The sequence below is a fragment of the Triturus cristatus genome, chromosome 8 (genome assembly GCF_964204655.1).
Source record: "Triturus cristatus chromosome 8, aTriCri1.1, whole genome shotgun sequence".
NCBI classification, from domain to species: domain Eukaryota; kingdom Metazoa; phylum Chordata; class Amphibia; order Caudata; family Salamandridae; genus Triturus; species Triturus cristatus.
In genome coordinates, this window is record NC_140591.1 from 794,173,507 (window position 1) to 794,190,056 (window position 16,550).

General features: G+C 37.1%; 1 long non-coding RNA gene across 1 annotated transcript; it reads left to right on the forward strand.

Moving 5' to 3' along the window:
* The first annotated feature begins 2,406 nt into the window (after nt 1-2,406).
* Nucleotides 2,407-14,287, forward strand: LOC146805095 (uncharacterized). The gene is made up of 3 exons (XR_014967422.1): nt 2,407-2,486; nt 6,868-7,025; nt 14,200-14,287. It is a non-coding gene; the product is annotated as an uncharacterized LOC146805095 (long non-coding RNA).
* Nucleotides 14,288-16,550: the final 2,263 nt, after the last annotated feature.

The following is a 16,550-nucleotide window of genomic DNA, read 5'->3' on the forward strand; positions in this document are numbered from 1 at the left end:
TTCCATCGACCTTGAGATATACATATATAAAACATATTTAATTTTCAGAAAAACACACATTCACTGGATGATGTCATCAGTGATGTCATTTGAGATGTCATCAGTGATGTCATGAGTGATGTCACTGACCATGTCATGAGTGATGTAATATGTTACGTCATCAGCAGTGGATTGCGGGTGCGCGAGTTATAGTTAGCTTAACTAACTATAACGGGGGAATTTCATTGGTTTTTTATGAGTAAAATGTCCGCTAACTATAACGTGTGTGAAACCTATGGTTTTTTCACTGAATTTGCAAGGTTTTTTAAATGCTAATTCCTAACTATAACGTGTGTGAAACCCATGGTTTTTTCACTGAATTTGCAAGGTTTTTAAAATGCTAATTCCTAACTATAACGTGTGTGAAACCCATGGTTTTTTCAGTGAATATATATATATATATATATGTATATCTATGTATATATATATATATATATATATATATATTACCTACTGGCGGTCGCCAGTAGGTAGTTATAGTTAGGACCACGTTTCCATAGGAAAACCTCAACATTCTATTTTGAATAACTTTGGCGCCGGTCGACGAATCCTCGCGAATTTCTCAAAATAGGTGGGGCGCTACGCTCCGCTCCTACCCTGAAAGTCTCGGGGGGATTCGTCAAGCGGGGGCTGAGATAAAAGGGGGGTCCCAAAACGCGTTTTTCCCATGCATTTTTCCATAGGACCTTTAGAACGAGCTACAGCCCGAACGGCTGAACAGAATTACTAGAAATTTGGCAGAGAGGTAGTCCGTAGGTCAAGGAAGTGCCTTTTGTAGGTTTGGTGTAAATCAGTTCAGTTGATTTTGAGAAAATAGCCTTTAAATCAATATATATATCTGAGCCAGCTTACGGTACGCTTACCGTACGCTTACGGTAAGCGTACGGTGGCGTGCGCGAGCGCGATTCTGATTGGCTCTTAGATCTTAGTAAACATTCGAATCGGCCGAAACCAGGAAGCGGCGGCCGCCATTTTGTGTATTTCACTCTGAAAAAAAAGAGTGAAAACAAGGAAAGGGGGCAATGAGGAGAGTTACAGACCCCCTAACAATTGTAAGGGGGTCAAAGAAGGACAGAAAAGTACAAAAAAAACATTTATTGATTTTAAAAAAAATCACGGGGTACGCGTACGGTAAGCTCACGGTAAGCGTACGGTAAAAAAAATAAAAATAAATAAATGAAAATCAGATTTAAGAGTTTAGAAATTAGGGAGCTCTAAAAAGAGCTGTTGTGTTTATGGAGTCATTTTTTTAGTGGTACCTACAAGTAAGTACCGATGCAGAGTCTAAGGTTCAAGAGGAAGACTCTGTTCCCTTCATCATTGAAGTGCACACCATCTCCTCTATAAATGTCTTGCATGTCGTAACGCAAGTTGTTGTGGTAAATGGCACCCATACCATAGTCACGGAGGAAAGCAGAAACAGATTTGTTGACGTGCTTTCTTGCTTTGTCAATCTGTGGACAGAAATGATTGGACCAGTTCCATTTTTGCCTTTGGCATATGTTGGAAAACACAAAGGCAGTTTTAGGGAAAAGTGAAAACAGTTGTGCAAAGGTGTCCTTCATAAGCATTTCCAGACCTACCCCAGTGAAAGTGCCTAGGTCATTGCCACCACAGTGCACTATTATGAGGTCAGGGTGTTGGATTTGCATGAAGGATTTCACCAATGGCATCAATTGGTGCCACTTTAACCCTCTCTGACCAATCCATTTAATGTCTACATTTGGCAAAGCAAGGTCTCTCACCATATCTGTTTTCTCTGCAAACTTTTCACTCCAGAAGACATAGCTGTGCCCTACAATCCACACTGTGAACATCTTCAAAGGAGAACTGGATGCACTCAGGAGGTGTCTTTCAGTAGAATGGCAATATGAAAAGAAAGACAGTTTGGAAATGGAGGCATACATATTTTTTACAAAACAAAAAGAACTGATTGGCTGTTTCATACCATTCTAGAAAAAAAACTAGGCTGTATGTGAAAATTAATAGAAGCATGTTTTGTATTGGTACAAAAAAATGTGTAACCAAAGAACAGTACTATGGATTTGCAGTTAGGTTTGAAAAGTCAAGCACTCTTGCTCTGTGGAATTGAAACATTGTGTGTCGAACTTCTGACCTAACTGCACACAGCAGTGTTCCATGAGCTGTTGCTATGGTAGCAGGCAGAAGTCAAGTTGGGGGAAGGGTACTAGGCAGAAGTCAAGTTGGGGGCAGGGTACTTTTGGAAAAGGGTTGGTTTTCAACCAATAGAAATGTGTCATTACATTTGAAAAAAAGGGGGAAGCACTGAGATTTGAAACTTACATGTATATGTGTGGAAAAATAGAGGGAAAGTTTGCCATTATCTGGTTCTGCTGAGAGGAGAGAGGTGTACAGAACAGAGATCCTGGCTCTGATAATCTGCTGTTTGAGTGACACATTTCTTTCACAACTAACTAATTTTAAAGGTGAGTTTACAGTTTGAGAGGGGATGTATGTGGTAACTTAAGAAATGAATAATAGAAATGGGAATTGTTTTTGTTGTAGTTACACATGGTGGATTCATAATGTGTCAGTCTGTAAAAGAGATTTTCACTTGGCCCGAAAAAAAAAGAGCAGTAAGTGTGCTTTCAAATTGGCAAAGAAATTTCGTTTTGGCACTAATGTGAAAACATGACTCTGTGTGCATAGAAGAATTATAGGCAGAAATGTATTGCGTCTTGCTCTGGTGATTTCACAGTTGCAGTAGATGGAAAAGAGGAGCGAATATTTGGGGGAAGAAGCAGAGGTTTAGCACACACCCATGTGCTTGCCATGTATAGTCATGCACAGTAATTAGAAGCGAGTGGGGTTTTCAGGTTTAAGTCTGTAATGCAAATACATTCAGCATCACTAAGGCTGGTTGCCCCTGCTGGAGTGTAGGCAGTCACAGAGAATACACACGGTGGTGGTCTGAAAAAAAAACAGCTTGGACATGTGCATTTAAATAAATTTTAAAAAAAAGGTTTCAGAATGTGTCAGTCTGTAAAAGTGATTTCAAAGTGTAAAAAGAGATTTTCACTTGCCCCCGAAAAAAAAAGAGCAGTAAGTGTGCTTTCAAATTGGCAAAGAAATTTCGTTTTGGGACTAATGTGAAAACATGACTCTGTGTGCATAGAAGAATTATAGGCAGAAATGTATTGCGTCTTGCTCTGGTGATTTCACAGTTGCAGTAGATGGAAAAGAGGAGCGAATTTTTGGGGGAAGAAGCAGAGGTTTAGCACACACCCATGTGCTTGCCATGTATAGTCATGCACAGTAATTAGAAGCGAGTGGGGTTTTCAGGTTTAAGTCTGTAATGCAAATACATTCAGCATCACTAAGGCTGGTTGCCCCTGCTGGAGTGTAGGCAGTCACAGAGAATGCACACGGTGGTGGTCTGAAAAAAAAACAGCTTGGACATGTGCATTTAAATAAATCAAAAAAAGTGGTTTTATAATGTGTCAGTCTGTAAAAGTGATTTCCAATTGTAAAAAGTGATTTTCACTTGGCCCGAAAAAAAAAGAGCAGTAAGTGTGCTTTCAAATTGGCAAAGAAATTTCGTTTTGGCACTAATGTGAAAACATGACTGTGTGTGCATAGAAGAATTATAGGCAGAAATGTATTGCGTCTTGCTCTGGTGATTTCACAGTTGCAGTAGATGGAAAAGAGGAGCGAATTTTTGGGGGAAGAAGCAGAGGTTTAGCACACACCCATGTGCTTGCCATGTATAGTCATGCACAGTAATTAGAAGCGAGTGGGGTTTTCAGGTTTAAGTCTGTAATGCAAATACATTCAGCATCACTAAGGCTGGTTGCCCCTGCTGGAGTGTAGGCAGTCACAGAGAATGCACACGGTGGTGGTCTGAAAAAAAAACTGCTTGGACATGTGCATTTAAATAAATTTAAAAAAAAAGGTTTCAGAATGTGTCAGTCTGTAAAAGTGATTTCAAAGTGTAAAAAGAGATTTTCACTTGGCCCGAAAAAAAAAGAGCAGTAAGTGTGCTTTCAAATTGGCAAAGAAATTTCGTTTTGGCACTAATGTGAAAACATGACTCTGTGTGCATAGAAGAATTATAGGCAGAAATGTATTGCGTCTTGCTCTGGTGATTTCACAGTTGCAGTAGATGGAAAAGAGGAGCGAATTTTTGGGGGAAGAAGCAGAGGTTTAGCACACACCCATGTGCTTGCCATGTATAGTCATGCACAGTAATTAGAAGCGAGTGGGGTTTTCAGGTTTAAGTCTGTAATGCAAAAACATTCAGCATCACTAAGGCTGGTTGCCCCTGCTGGAGTGTAGGCAGTCACAGAGAATACACACGGTGGTGGTCTGAAAAAAAAACAGCTTGGACATGTGCATTTAAATAAATTTTAAAAAAAAGGTTTCAGAATGTGTCAGTCTGTAAAAGTGATTTCAAAGTGTAAAAAGAGATTTTCACTTGGCCCGAAAAAAAAAGAGCAGTAAGTGTGCTTTCAAATTGGCAAAGAAATTTCGTTTTGGCACTAATGTGAAAACATGACTGTGTGTGCATAGAAGAATTATAGGCAGAAATGTATTGCGTCTTGCTCTGGTGATTTCACAGTTGCAGTAGATGGAAAAGAGGAGCGAATTTTTGGGGGAAGAAGCAGAGGTTTAGCACACACCCATGTGCTTGCCATGTATAGTCATGCACAGTAATTAGAAGCGAGTGGGGTTTTCAGGTTTAAGTCTGTAATGCAAATACATTCAGCATCACTAAGGCTGGTTGCCCCTGCTGGAGTGTAGGCAGTCACAGAGAATACACACGGTGGTGGTCTGAAAAAAAAACAGCTTGGACATGTGCATTTAAATAAATTTAAAAAAAAGGTTTCAGAATGTGTCAGTCTGTAAAAGTGATTTCAAAGTGTAAAAAGAGATTTTCACTTGGCCCGAAAAAAAAAGAGCAGTAAGTGTGCTTTCAAATTGGCAAAGAAATTTCGTTTTGGCACTAATGTGAAAACATGACTCTGTGTGCATAGAAGAATTATAGGCAGAAATGTATTGCGTCTTGCTCTGGTGATTTCACAGTTGCAGTAGATGGAAAAGAGGAGCGAATTTTTGGGGGAAGAAGCAGAGGTTTAGCACACACCCATGTGCTTGCCATGTATAGTCATGCACAGTAATTAGAAGCGAGTGGGGTTTTCAGGTTTAAGTCTGTAATGCAAATACATTCAGCATCACTAAGGCTGGTTGCCCCTGCTGGAGTGTAGGCAGTCACAGAGAATACACACGGTGGTGGTCTGAAAAAAAACCAGCTTGGACATGTGCATTTAAATAAATTTAAAAAAAAAGGTTTCAGAATGTGTCAGTCTGTAAAAGTGATTTCAAAGTGTAAAAAGAGATTTTCACTTGGCCCGAAAAAAAAAGAGCAGTAAGTGTGCTTTCAAATTGGCAAAGAAATTTCGTTTTGGCACTAATGTGAAAACATGACTCTGTGTGCATAGAAGAATTATAGGCAGAAATGTATTGCGTCTTGCTCTGGTGATTTCACAGTTGCAGTAGATGGAAAAGAGGAGCGAATTTTTGGGGGAAGAAGCAGAGGTTTAGCACACACCCATGTGCTTGCCATGTATAGTCATGCACAGTAATTAGAAGCGAGTGGGGTTTTCAGGTTTAAGTCTGTAATGCAAATACATTCAGCATCACTAAGGCTGGTTGCCCCTGCTGGAGTGTAGGCAGTCACAGAGAATGCACACGGTGGTGGTCTGAAAAAAAAACTGCTTGGACATGTGCATTTAAATAAATTTAAAAAAAAAGGTTTCAGAATGTGTCAGTCTGTAAAAGTGATTTCAAATTGAAAAAAGAGATATACACTTGCCCCCGAAAAAAAAAGAGCAGTAAGTGTGCTTTCAAATTGGCAAAGAAATTTCGTTTTGGCACTAATGTGAAAACATGACTCTGTGTGCATAGAAGAATTATAGGCAGAAATGTATTGCGTCTTGCTCTGGTGATTTCACAGTTGCAGTAGATGGAAAAGAGGAGCGAATTTTTGGGGGAAGAAGCAGAGGTTTAGCACACACCCATGTGCTTGCCATGTATAGTCATGCACAGTAATTAGAAGCGAGTGGGGTTTTCAGGTTTAAGTCTGTAATGCAAATACATTCAGCATCACTAAGGCTGGTTGCCCCTGCTGGAGTGTAGGCAGTCACAGAGAATACACACGGTGGTGGTCTGAAAAAAAAACAGCTTGGACATGTGCATTTAAATAAATTTTAAAAAAAAGGTTTCAGAATGTGTCAGTCTGTAAAAGTGATTTCAAAGTGTAAAAAGAGATTTTCACTTGGCCCGAAAAAAAAAAGAGCAGTAAGTGTGCTTTCAAATTGGCAAAGAAATTTCGTTTTGGCACTAATGTGAAAACATGACTCTGTGTGCATAGAAGAATTATAGGCAGAAATGTATTGCGTCTTGCTCTGGTGATTTCACAGTTGCAGTAGATGGAAAAGAGGAGCGAATTTTTGGGGGAAGAAGCAGAGGTTTAGCACACACCCATGTGCTTGCCATGTATAGTCATGCACAGTAATTAGAAGCGAGTGGGGTTTTCAGGTTTAAGTCTGTAATGCAAATACATTCAGCATCACTAAGGCTGGTTGCCCCTGCTGGAGTGTAGGCAGTCACAGAGAATACACACGGTGGTGGTCTGAAAAAAAAACAGCTTGGTTTCATAATGTGACAGTTTGTTATACAGATTTTCACTTGCCCAAAAAAAAAGAGGAGTTTGTGTGCATTCAAATTGGCAAAGAAATTTCGTTTTGTGACTATTGTGAAAAGAAATGTAGTAATATATTTAAATACAATAAAGAATTTTTTTTTTAGTTTTTTTGCAGGTATTGCTGAAGAACAGTGAACAAAATTTAAGATGCCTACAAAATCTCGAGTTCAAAAAACGCTAAAAAAAAAACTATATTTGAGGACAACTGGAGGACCAAAGTTAGTAGAAGATGCTGATGTTGGGAAAAAGAAAAAATCTTCTGGTAAGCAAAAAAGACAATTCCTAAACAAAATATTGAAAACAAACAAAAATGTACAAAATGTCTGTTCTCGGAAAAATGTAACAAAACCTACAGAACAGCAAAAAATTGAGGATTTAGTTAATGCAAATATACCTTCTGCAATTGAAAAGTTTAACATAAACAGAAAAACAGCATTTAAAGAGATACGTAGAAAAATGTTTCAGAGAAGAGTTATGTCCAATTTGATAAAGGATATAAAGAAATATAAGCAAAAGGCTAAATATTATAAGAGAAAAAAAGAAATTGAAGCCATTGCAGCAAAGGCATTAGAATTAAAAAGGAAACTATTCATATTAATTTTGAATAGGATGCGTACATTAGATAAAATGGTTAATGTACTGAAATCACAAAGCAAAAGCAAAAGAGTAGTGAACAGAACAAATTTTTGTAAAGTGTTTTTAGGAAAGTGGATGCATAGCTCAAGTAGTGAACCTTTTTTTAATGAAGAGAGCTATTTTCAAAGTAATGGTTTGCTGCATGCAGTTGACACCAGAGGTCGTTCATACGAAGTAAAAAATGGTTGCATAATGGAGAAGGAGATAATGGTTCCAAGAGATGAGGTACAAGTGATGGCAGATGAGGCAATGGGGAGACGTCCTAAAGCCCCAGTGTACACTTGGAATTGTAGTAGTATTTGCACTGTGCGTCAGGAATCTATTGACAGATTTCGAGAGTTTCTAAGAGAATATAGTAAAAAAAGTGTAAAACAAAAGATTAAGGTGCTTCAAAGTCTGGATCCATGCAGAGTGAGAGAGAATACTGGTTTGCAGGGTCATTCTCTTGCTTGTCTATCTAGAAAAGTGTGCAATAGTGTTTTCCATCATTTTAGGATGCTGGCTGTTCATCATACTGAAATGAGAAAGTTTGTGAGACGGTTGTATTTTGCCAAAAGTCCAGCAATAAAGTTAAATGAATTGAATAGGGCTCTGTTCCGAGGAACGGTATCAGATGTAGAGAAGGTTGTTGATGAAATTCAGTTTTGTTACTTTGGTCCTGAACAAAACAGTGCAGAGAAGGACACAGTAAATGAGGCAGAAGTGGAAGAGAATGTAGAACCTTGTGTAAGTAAGACATTTAATGATCACATAACAAAATTTGCAATAGTCTCTAATGAAAGACCAAATGTTACTTGTATTTGTTGCCGCAGAACTCATTATAGAAAACAAACTAGGAATGTTGATCTCTACAGAAAGAGTGAAAATGAAGATAATTATAAGTGGATGGATTTTGCAACATATATATTTCTTGAAAATTGTTTTGAATTGGGTGAAGATCAGCGTATTTGTAAATACTGCTACAACAAGTTAGAGGAAAATAGAATGCCGACCAGAGCTGTACATAATAATTTAGAATTGGATGCTATTCCTGCTGAACTTTCTGAATTAAATACATATGAGTCTATACTCATTCAATGTGTTCATCCGTTCCAGACCATAGTACGTATGGAGCCCAAAACTGGTAAATTACCTCCTTCAGATTTAGTGAGAGGTTTAAAAGGTAGAGTGGTGTATTTGCCCTTGGATTTGAAAAAAAATATGGAAACTATTGATGCGGATACTTTGGAAACTGAACCATTAATTATTCTGGTTAATGGTGTACCTACAAAGAATAAGAAGATTTGGCAGGAGCTGGTAGATGTGCGGAAAGTACAAAGAGCAAATTTGTATTTGAAAAAAAATAACAAATGGTATGAATCAATTTATATAGTAGAAGAAGAAGAAGAAGAAGATTTACAAGGAGATACAGAAACACCAAGTGGACAAATTGAAAAAGTGGACAAGTCAAAGGAAGAAGAAATTTATGAACATTTTAGCATACATCCTCTCCATTCGAAAGAAGTTATGGGAGACAATATTGATCTCTTTCAGATGAAGAAAGCAAAAGGAAATCCCGTGAGTGTATGGGAGGAGAGCTTGGAAGCTCGATGTTTTCCCCAGCTGTTTCCTAAAGGAAAAGGAGGACGATACGATGAACGTCCGGAACAGATTCCAGCTTCTGAGTATCGGACTACAAGACTATATGCTGAAGATCCCAGATTTCGACAAAGTATCCCTTATTTGTTCCATCTTTTATTTGAAAGCGACTTGTCTGCACTGTCTTATGCAGTAAATCACATTTTAAAAAGTGGAGTACATTTACAAAATGTGTCTGCTAAGGATTTTATGGAGAAAGTGCAGCACCGAGATGATCATTTGGAAACACAACTGATCAATCTGATGGCTTGTCAGCGTGGGACAAATGAATATTGGTACCGACGCCATGGTGAACTAAAATGCATGTTACGCAATTTAGGAACACCAACATGGTTCCTTACCCTAAGCTGCGCCGAGTACGCTTGGGATGATTTACTGGATTTTCTACGAGAGGCCAATTCAAACATTGAAAACATTGAATACAAGACAGCAGGAGAACTGTGCTCATTGGATCCGGTTAATGTTTGCAGATATTTCAATCATAGATTTGAGGCTATGATGTCCTTCATCTGCAATAAAAAAAATCCACCCCTTGGAGAAGTAGTGGATTTCTTTTGGAGAAAAGAGTACCAGGCAAGAGGTGCTCCTCATATTCATATGCTGCTGTGGATCAAGGATGCCCCAAAGTTTGGAACAGATACTGATGAAGCAGTGTTATCTTACATTGAAGAATATGCAACATGTGCTATACCTAAAAGCACAGAAGAGTACAAGTTAAAGGAGCAAGTTCTACGTTTCCAAAGTCATCGGTGTGGAAAATACTGTCGACGGAAATACAAGAGCAAAGAAAAATACTACACTAAATGTCGATTTGGATTTCCTAGACCTGTTCTTACAAATGGAAGAGTCAACAGTTTTATGTCAGCTGTGAGACATACTATCACAAGAAAATCACCTAAGAATACCTACAACCTTAAAAGAAAAGAAGAATCAAAAAATATAAATGACTACAACCCAGTCATTTTATCCATGTGGAACGCTAACATGGATATACAGTATGTTGCTGACAATTCCATTGCTGTTGCTCGATATGTAACGTCTTACATTACGAAATCAGAAAAAACAGAATTGAAGGAAATGTGGGAAGAGATTTCTCACGAGAAGACTGTCAGTAAGAAGCTGTACAGTTTCAGTTTGAAGATGTTATCGCATCGAGAAATTGGATCCTACGAATGTTCAGATAGATTATCTTCTGCAAGTCTCTACTCGAAGTCAAGAAGAATAATTTGGGCAAGTTTAGGCCTTGCAGCAATGAGAAATCGGGTACTGAAATCTGTTGGAGAAATTGAATATTTGGCACAGTTCGAACCTGAAAGTACAGATATATTGAAAACAAACATGTTGGACACATATTATCCCAAGAGAAGTCATCATCTGGAGAACATGTGTCTCTATGAAGTGCTGCAGAACTACATTTATTCACGGAAAGCTGCAGAAGACATCAATAATGGAAAATATAAAGTCGTTGGTGAAGAAGGATGTTTGGTGAAGCAAACCAAAGGAAGTTTGATAAATCACCGGAAGCTGAGTTGCGACACTACCGACAAGAAAGAATTTTACTACTTGGCTCTTTTACAGTTGTTTAAACCATGGCGTTCAGAGGATGAACTACTGGGAGAATTCCAGAGCTATGAAGATTCTTTTAATGCTTGCAAAGACAGCATACAATGCAGTACATTCTCAACTTATCTGCAAATGTTAAATGAAGAAATTGAACAGGAAACTACAATTGCAGCAGAAATTGCTAGAGACAGTTCTCAGGACAGCCAAAGTTCAGGAACATACAGTCAAGATCCCCTAGGACAACCAATCGTTGAAAATGAAGCATCAATAGCCATGAATGAAGTGGAAACGGCTATGAATCAAGCTCAAGAAGCATTTATAGACTTAGAAAATTTGGAAAGACAACTGAATCAAGAGCAGCAACAAATTTATGAAGAGATCAAAAACAAAATTGATCACGGATTTCTACATGAAAAAAAAGAGTGCTCATGCACATCATTTCATCCAATCAGGATGTATGTAAGCGGACAAGCTGGCACTGGAAAAAGTTTCCTAATTAAAGTCATCAGAAGCTACCTAAAGCAAAAAACAGATTCTACTTTGTCTTGTGTGGTTACTGCTCCAACTGGGTTAGCAGCATATAACATAAAAGGAATCACCTTACATCGTTTGCTAATGTTACCAGTGGAGCATGAGAACAAAATACAATTCAACAAGCTAACTGGAGAAGCATGCTTGGAAGTTTCAAGAGTATTGAAGAAGATGCAAGTTCTCATTATTGATGAGGTGAGCATGGTATCAAACTTAATGCTTGCCTTTGTGCATTTAAGAATGCAGCAAATTTTGAAGACAGACTATGACGTGTTATTTGGTGGAAAACACGTCATCGTTTTTGGGGATCTTTTGCAACTTACTCCGGTTAAAGGACAACCAGTGTTTAATACTGTGACACATGAAGACACGAAGAAGTCATTGGGAAGCATCGGTAATACAAATATTTGGTCCTTCTTTGAGTACAAGGAACTTACAACTAATATGAGGCAAGCAAACGATGAAGAATATGGAAGTATTCTGAAAGATATCAGGATTGGACTACTCACAGAAGCTGGCAAAAAAGCATTACAGACTCGGCTGCTACATAATTTATTTCCAAAGGAAGAAATAGTTGCAGAGAAGATATACAAGAACATTGCAGAAAACAAAAGTGTCATCTGCTTAATGCCAACTCTACGTGAATGCTCAATATTCAATGAGGAGCTTTTGAAATTGGAAAAGGAAGAGATCATGAAATTGGAAGCAGTGGACAAAATTGAGGATGGAAGAATTACTGTCACAGTAACAGGCAAACTGAAAAATAAATTGGACTCACTAGAGAAGAACATCTCCAAAACAGCAGGATTAGAAAAAAATCTATATGTTTGCATGAACTGTAGAGTGTTTTTAAGGAGAAATTTGGATGTTGAAAAAGGCTTAGTAAATGGAGCGATGGGAAGAGTTGTGGGTTTTATTAATTATCAGAAAAAAGATGGAATTGAATGGTTAAAAATAAAATTTGATCAGATAGAGGAAGTTAAAGACATTTGTCGTTGTTCAGTTCGTTTCATGCTTGTGAAAGACTTATATGTACGTAGGAAGCAGTTTCCGTTTTCTCTAGCATATGCTGTAACTATTCACAAGTCTCAAGGATTGACTGTAGATTGTGCATTTGTGAACATTGGATCTAGTGTGTTCAAAGAAGGTATGGCATATGTTGCTTTGTCACGAGTCAAAACATTATCAGGTTTATTCATGATAGACTTCGATGACTCAAAAGTTAGTGCTGATACAAACTGTGTAAAGGAGTATAATAGATTAAGAAGAAGCTATGCTCCTCATTTAGGTCAGTATCCTGTGTTGGAGAAACGTGTAGTTTCTCGTAAAAGGAGAAATGAGAATATCTGTAATGAAGATGTAGAGAAGAGGAAAAAAAAGAGGAGTGATGTAATTGCAAGCAAAAAGAATAAGGAAAATGAAGAACAGGTTGTAGGATGTCATTTTGAAAATAGCTCTGGTGTCAACTGCTACGCAAATGTAGTGCTGAATGTTGCTTTTTATCTGGAAAGTTTGCAAGAGCAGATAATAATAAATCAGGGAAAAAGATTCTGTTCAGAGCTCAGTCTCCTTTTTCAAAAGCTGAGTAAAGATAAAACTCAAATAGAAAGTGCTACTGATATTAGAAAACTTTTAGATGTATGTTCAGGACGAACACAGTTTTCTCAAAATGAACAGCAAGATGCTCACGAATTTTTGATGTATTTTCTTCAGGTAGTGGAAGAAGAAGGAGTTCCCATTGACATTTTTTTTGGTCTCTCTTATAAATGGGAACATAGTTGTGATAATTGTTATAATATAAGTGGTTCTATTGTTGATAATGAAAGGTTTATTTATTTGACATTGCCAGAGAGTAAAACAGTCACTTTTGCAAACTTAGTTAAAGATGCTAATCATAGCATGAAATGTGGTGAGTGTAATTCTGACATGTTATCAACATTAATTTTAAGGGAATACGGACAGTATGTAATTTTAATGATGCAACGATGTAGAGCTGATGGATCAAAATTGGATACTTTAATAAAGAAGTTTACAGGACAGCAATTATCAATTTCAGGAAAAACTTTTGTAACTGTTGCAATAATTTTCCATGATGGACCTACTGTTACTTCTGGACATTACACAGTTTATCTAAAATGTGAAAAAGGATGGACACTGTGTAATGATTCCCAATTGATTTTCAAACAACGTTTGCCTTTTGATTTAGCAAATTCCTATCTAATCTTCCTGAAACCTAAATTTTAGAGAGACTTGGCAAGATCTGGACAAAATAATTTTACCATTTTACAGGATTACCATTGCAATTTTGTAGAAAAAAGATTTTTAAAATTATCATTTGGCCTAAAGGAAAGATAACCAATTGTAATGTGGACTTTTTAAATTTTTAATGCAATTTTGAAAAACCAATAATTTAGAGATTATCGGTAACTTCTGCACATTTTAAATTTTGGAATGTTATTGGACTGCCACTGGAAATTTTTTCAAAAATAATTTCAAAAATTACTATTTGGCCATGTGGAAAAGTAAGCAATTCTATTGTGGACTAAATAAATTATTCGAAAAATTTTCGTGAACCAAAATGTTACAGAGAATCGGTGAGATCTGGACAGATTAAACTTTAGAATTTTAATGGTTTTCCCTTGGAAATTTATTCCAGGGAAAGAATAAAAAATACTATTTGGCCTAAAGGAAATAAAATCAGATGTATTTTGGAGTTATTTGAGATATATTATTGTGAATGTACTTCTGAAACAAAAATATCAGACGGTATTTTAAAGAAAAAAGTATTGTTTTTAGATGACATTTTTTAAGAATAATATGCATTTCTGTAATGATAAGTTTAAGTGAGAAGAGATTCTGGGCTTTTTTAATACAATCTTTGAGATTGTTATTTTTTTTTGCCCGCTGTAAAATGATGAATGCAATTGCTTTCACAATTTATAGTGAAATGCAATATATTCTGAAAACAGCAAAAATAAGGCAAAAATATTTTTTGGGAAAAAATGTAAATATGTGTACTGTATTATAAAATGTTTTAAAAATATTAATACTTTTTTCTTTTTTTTCAGATCGATATAGAAAATTTTCGTAAACTACAACCATTTTAAAAACTATTTTTTAAAAAAACAAATGAATAAATATTTTTTTCAGTGAGTATGGTAAGTCAATAGTAATAATTGTAGTCTTTCAAGGACCTTGTAATGTGAAAAATGATTTTTAGTGTTTTTTTTAAAAAATAAAAAAAAGGTACGCTTACCGTACGCGTACGGTAAAAAAAAAAAAAAAGTTTTTTAAAAAAAATGTAAAAAAAAGATGAAAGATAAGGTTGGCTCTTAAAAGAACCGTTGTGTTCATGCAGGGACAGAGGAAAGGAACCATGGGAAAATCATTCAAAGCTACAAATGTGCTGATCTATTTTGTTATTCACTAGGGAAACACTGGTCTCCCTATAACAAATTAGAGCTTTACAAAATGTGCAATGAATATCAACCTTCCGAAATCGAGGGTTCATTTCCAGAGGGCCAGCAAAAGGAGATTCTCCCCCCACAGATGAAGGGCTCACCTGACCTGCAGAAGAAGGAGTAAGCCCTGCAGGTGATGGTCCAGGCTGAGCTGCTGTGGATGTACTGGCTCGTCTTTCTGAAGAGTTACCTCCAAAAAGATGACCATGTGTCCTTCTGTGTACATCCTGGAGGTGTCTCTTCATGGTGTGATTCCCAAAGGAATACTTCCTGTTAGGATTACCTCTAGAAAGTACACGCTGACACAGCTTGCAAGTAACTAAGGGTGCATTCACCTTTTGCTGGCCTTCTGGAAAAGTAAAATAATCCCAAACATAAGAAGGTTTTACTTTCCTCGCTCTCTGCCTCAAGACAGTGCTGCTGGTGCTAGCTTCACTCTCAGAAGAGCTCTGCTGTTCTGCCATCGTATCCCAAAGACAAACCAGCTCCTTCTCCCAAGGGATCACAAGCAGAAATGAGGGGAATGGGTGTGGTGTAGGAGAGTTCTAGAACTGAAAGTAGTTTCAACCAATCAAAAGTTGTGTTTCAAGATCACATGACCTACCGTACGCTTACGGTACGCTTACGGTGCGCTTACGGCAAAAAGTACGCGTGCGCGTAAAAAAGACACGCGCTTGCACACATGCGCATAACAGTCATTTCCCGGCACTTCCGCGTAACGTGCGCGTGTTGCGTAAGCGCGCACGCGTCCCGCGCGCAGTACGCGCGGCTACGCAAAGTGCGTAACTATACGCAAGCAGCGTAGATAGATTACGGACGTTGCGTAAACCGTACGCTTACCGTGAGCTTACGGTACGCGTACTATAAAAAAAAAAAAAAAAAAATCTGGAAATAAATTTTACATGTTTATTTTAAAAAAATATATATAAAAAAAATATTTAAGGATTTTAAAAATTAAAGCATAGTCTTTATAAAAGATAAGAAAATTAAAATAAAAATATGTTTGAAAAAAATGAAGAATATAAAAAAAAAATAGCATTTAAAAAACCTTGCAAATTCACTGAAAAAACCATGGGTTTCACACACGTTATAGTTAGGAATTAGCATTTAAAAAACCTTAGAAATTCACTGAAAAAACCATAGGTTTCACACACGTTATAGTTAGGAATTAGCATTTAAAAAACCTTAGAAATTCAGTGAAAAAACCATAGGTTTCACACATGTTATAGTTAGCTGGACATTTTACTCGTAAAAAACCAATGAAATTGCCCCGTTATAGTTAGTTCAGCTAACTATAACTCGCGCGCCCGCAATGCACTGCTGATGACGTCACATATTACATCACTCATGACATGGTCAGTGACATCACTCATGACATCACTGATGACATCTCAAATGACATCACTGATGACATCACTGATGACATCATCTAGTGAATGTGTGTTATTCTGAAAATTAAATATGTTTTATATATGTATATCTCATGGTCGATGGAAGAATAAATGGGTATATAAGTGTCTAAATGGATGATTTGTTTTTGAAAAATTGATTGTGTAACTGACTGATTAAGTGTATCATAGTGAATACATGGCTTAGTGAATAATGTTTAAATATGTAAATATCTGTATCAGTCTCTCACTTTGTGTATAAGTGGCTGCATGGGTTGGTGAGTAGCTACATGGGTGCCTATTTAGGTTATTAGTTGTTTTTTTGAGTATCAGTCTGAGTGTCTGCATGGTTCGGTGGGGGGTATTACGTAGTGCATCGGTGCATGAATGAGTGACTCACTGTTTGTATGTGTTGAACACAGCATGTGTGCAGGACTGTATGGGTGGATGAGTGTGTGTATGGGTGTGTTAGTGAGTGAATGACTGTCTCAATAGTGTCTTCAGGAGTAACTACATACGTTTTAAACTAGTATATGTGACTATTGGTGTATATATGTGAGTATATGTGAA